Raw genomic sequence first — 4,738 nt, forward strand, 5'->3', positions numbered from 1 at the left:
ATATATTATTATTATAAATATACAAAAAAATTATATTTTGAAAACATAAAGTTAAAATAAATTTATAATAAATATTATTTATTTTTATTATAAATATATAACAAATATTAATATAAAAAAATAAAATTAAAATAATTTTAGAATAAATAAATTAAATATCTATTGTTTATTTTCTCACTAAGCATATAAGAAAGCAGAACAGACGCGCGCTCTTCCTCTTCTCTTCGAAACCAAGGGGGAAGAACGCTACTCTTCCTCCCTCCACCGCCCTAACCCACGCCTTCAGAATCAGAGACGTCATCGAACCGCAGTTCACCAGGAAGTCTGAAATCGCACCATCATCGCAAGTCACCAGGAAGCCCTAAATCGAAACTCACCATCGTCGCGCCATCATCGTCGCTGCATCCTTCCCAAAATCGTCGCTGCCTCCTCCTTCCCGGCATCACTGAGTCTCTCCTCTCCGCGGCGTCGTTGCTTCTCCCCTCTCCGCGACTTCAGTGCTTCTCCGTTCTCCACGGCGTCCTTGCGTCTTCTGCTTCACTGCTTCTCCCTTGTTCTGCTTTGCTACTTCTGCTTCACTGGGTTGTGCTTCGCTGCTTCTGCTTTGCTGCTGCTGCTTCACTGCATCGGCCGTTTGTGGATTGTCATCTGTGGTAAGTGTTCTTCTTCTTTGATTTTTTGTTGCTTAGTTAGGGCTTGATTGGCTGTTGGGTATTTTCTGTGGTATTTTCTGTTGCTTAGTTAGGGCTTGATTGGTTGTTGGGTATTCTCTGAAAGTGGTGATGTTTGTGAACATGAGCAAGAAAGGTGTTGAATGTTGACTGAGTTTCTGTTCTGGTTTGAATGTTGTTCTGAGTTTCTGTGTACAGGAGGATGTGACTTTAAATTTGTTTTTAATTAATTGAAGTATTCAACAGCTTAATCGTATTCATGAGATTGGTTCAGTTGGTTCTAACAGGTTTTTCTACTCTTACATACAAGAAGCAGAATTTTTAACGAACTCAATAGTGAGAAAATTTTATTAGAGTCAACTGAATCAATTCCATGAATACAGTTAAGTGGTTGATTACTCTAATTAGTTATTGAAAACAAATCTAAACTGTTAGTAATAGTTTCCTTCTTTCTATTGTGCTTAACTGCTTATCCATTTTTTAGTACATAAATTTTCTTTTGGGATAACTGAGGTAACTCTATTGCCAACCAGTGTGTCGTTGTGACCCTGTTCGGGTAGCAATACAAGCAAATTTATATAATGTTGGGCAGTTGCAATTTTTAACACATACTGTGATTCATCACATTCATCATGTTCTTGGGTGCGAATGAATATCTTGGAGAAGAAATAGACTTGAGTTGAATAGAAAAACAATAGTACTTTGCAATAATTCATGAGGAATAGCAGAGCTCCACACCTTAATCTATGGTGTGTAGAAACTCCACCGTTGAGAATACATAAGAACAAAAGGTCCAGGCATGGCCGAATGGCTAGCCCCCATAAAGGTCTAAGATAGCATAAGACTAATCAAAGATCGATGCAAATACAATAGCAAAAGGTCCTATTTATAGAGAACTGGTAGCCTAGGGTTACAGAAATAAGTAATTAATGCAGAAATCTTCTTTCGGGCCCACTTGGTGTGTGCTTGGACTGAGCATTGAAGCTTTCACATGTAGAGACTTTTCTTGGAGTTAAACGCCAGCTTTTGTGCTAGTTTGGGCGTTTAACTCCAGCTTTTATGCCAGTTCTGGCGTTTTGACGCCAGAATTTCTATGCTGACTTGGAACGCCAGTTTGGGCCATCAAATCTTAGGCAAAGTATGGACTATTATATATTGCTGGAAAGCCCAAGATGTCTACTTTCCAACGCAATTGAGAGCGCGCCAAGTGGGCTTCTGTAGCTCCAGAAAATCTACTTTGAGTGCATGGAGGTCAGAATCCAACAGCATCTGCAGTCCTTTTTCAGCCTCTGAATCAGATTTTTGCTCAGATCCCTCAATTTCAACCAGAAAATACCTGAAATCACAGAAAAATACACAAACTCATAGTAAAATCCAGAAATGTAATTTTTATTTAAAAACTAATAAAAATATAATAAAAACTAATTAAAATATACTAAAAAGATACTAAAAATAATGCCAAAAAGCGTATAAATTATCCGCTCATCAGTTTGCATATAAAATCTATGGGTAATGACACCTCTGCTGTGCCACCATCTGCTATATGCATGCAATGCAGTTGAAGTATTTTCTTTTTCGTCTTTGATTCATTGTGCTATTAAATTATAGAGATATGCTTAGCGGCTTAGCTATGGTTTTTTGTTTTAATTTATTAACCCAATTTTGGCTAGTTGGGTACTGTTTGATTTTTTAGTTATATATCACTTTTGAAAAATAAGATTTTTAAAAACTGGTTTTAAAAGTGAATTTTTTGTTAAAAAATCTGGTTATGAATTACTTATATTTTTATTCTTTGTTGCTGTTATAGTTTGTCTCTTTAAAACCAGAAAAAGGGAATCAAATAGTGGGTCTCTCTGTAGCTGCGACTACCTTAGACATTGAGTTACACTACAGGTGAATCATTTAATATATTATCTTTTTAAATTTGTTTGAACATTTAATTGTTAAGAATATTTAGTGATTAATTGATTGCTGAAGCTTCTTAGCATAATTTGTTAGATACAAATTGTTAGTCTCATGAACATAGAATATAATGATTCTGATCTTTAAAGAGATTTCTCTTCTCAATATAGAATAATTTTTTTACTTTTATTTTTGGTGTAATTGTTTATGAACAGGTGCATTTCTTATAGATTCTTGGTTCTTTTAATATGTGATTTGGTTTTTAACTATTATGTTACCCGATTTTTTTATGTATACTAATCTTGTTATCTTATTTCCTTTTTCAGAAAATGTTCAAAAAAATTATTGAACATGAGATATATTCAAAGTCAAGTGTTGAATTGTGTGCAAAGTTCTTCAAAAATATGGAAGTTAAGCAAGAAAAGATGTCTTCTGGTCAACAGCAACATCAACCACCACCACTACTTAAGAGGATAAAAATCCTTAGTGATAGGGAAAGGGAGCAGAAGTTAAGAAAAAATGGTGTCCAAGCAAATGATAAGCAGAATTTTGTAGAAAAACCAAAAGTTGCAAAAGAAAAAGGGCAGAATTTGAAGAAAAGTAAAGTACAGATGGAAGCAAGTATGACTCACTCACAAGGATCAACATGTAGACAAGAAAAAGAACTTCCTTCTAAATCTACTGCTGTGGCTCACAAGAATACTAGAGAAGTAGATTCTAGAATGAGTCAAGATTTGAAGAGAAAAGAGACCACAATTGAAGATGATGTTGAAGAGTGTGGCAGCTTGCAAGAAAGGCCAACTAAGAAGGGAAAAACACGTCAATTTGCTTCAATGCCGATTGATACTTTTCTTAAACTTAACAATGAACCTGATGGTGAAGAGCAATTGGATGAGAATGAAGGAGATATTATAGAGGAGCAGGACAAGGATTATATTAATCCAACTGAGGCTGAGAACATAGATAATACTTTGAAAGGTAAACTTTTGGCAGGTTCTCAATTTTTTTTCCTATTTACATTTTCTTAGTTTAATTAGTTTGTTCAGTTTTTGTAAATTAGTCAGTTTAGTTACGCATGCTTAGTGGATTATAAGTGGTTAGGAAGTTTTATCTGAATAGTAGTGAATTTAGGTTGAACTTTTTGGTTGCTGCTGATGCCTTTTATGAATGGTTTTCTGAGCCATTTTAATTAACAAATGATGGTTGTTGCATTACTGTTTCAAATTGTATAGTGCCGCTTTATCCTTGTTAATGGCTGATTTCATGCCTTGTTTTGATTGAGCAATGATGATGATGGCCTTATTATGAGCTGTTTTATTAGTGCTGATTTGATTTTAGTGAGTTCATATGGGTTGATTTTAGTGAGTTCATATGAGTCCAAGTGTGTAGTTACTCTTTTTTTAATTATTATTTTTTCACATTAATATAGGCACATCTGCAAGCTGAGAATAAAAAGTCTAAATAATCAGCAATTAGAGCTTTCCAATCCATATTTGGGAAAGAGAAGGCAGGGAGAGTGCGATATCACGGAAGAGTTACCACACCAACTTTGTTGAAGAAAAATGAAGAAATTGCCACCCTTAAGTAGCAACATGCAGCTGAGAAAGCATCATTAGAGGGTAAAGTTGATGTGATGCAAAAAGAAGTAGATGAACTAAAATCACTTGTTAAGATGATGCTGCAACAAAAAAGTTCAGGAGTGGACCTTGAGATGTTAGCTGCTCAACTAGGAAGCACTTTAGGCAATCCGAACAATCATGCGCATGAGGAGGTATTATTTATTGTTAAAGTTTCTATATGTTATCATATCTTAAATAATGGTTGATTATGTTGATGTTGATTTAATTGTTTTGTGTATCTAAATAGAAGAATGTTATGATATATATGTTTCTCCTCTCTCTCTCTCTCAAACATTTTTAGTAGACATTATTAGTATTAAAGATGTGTAGTTTTATATTTGATTTTTTTTTCTTTTTTTACAGGAAAACTATGTTGAAGGGGAAATCGAACTTGTGGACATGATAATAAATCTATTTGCTACTTAGCTATTTCAACTCTTCTTTGTTATATTTTTTGCAACATTAGATGATATAGTTCGAGGTTGTCATGATAGTATTGTGGTATTTTGAATGTGATTGTGGATCTTACAACAATTTTTATAAGTC

General features: G+C 34.3%; 1 long non-coding RNA gene across 1 annotated transcript; it reads left to right on the top strand.

The window, feature by feature from the left end:
* Positions 536-3,554, top strand: LOC110264839. The gene is made up of 3 exons (XR_002351096.1): positions 536-653; positions 2,479-2,564; positions 3,295-3,554. It is a non-coding gene; the product is annotated as an uncharacterized LOC110264839 (long non-coding RNA).

This window comes from Arachis ipaensis, chromosome B07, assembly GCF_000816755.2.
Source record: "Arachis ipaensis cultivar K30076 chromosome B07, Araip1.1, whole genome shotgun sequence".
Taxonomy (NCBI): Eukaryota; Viridiplantae; Streptophyta; class Magnoliopsida; order Fabales; family Fabaceae; genus Arachis; species Arachis ipaensis.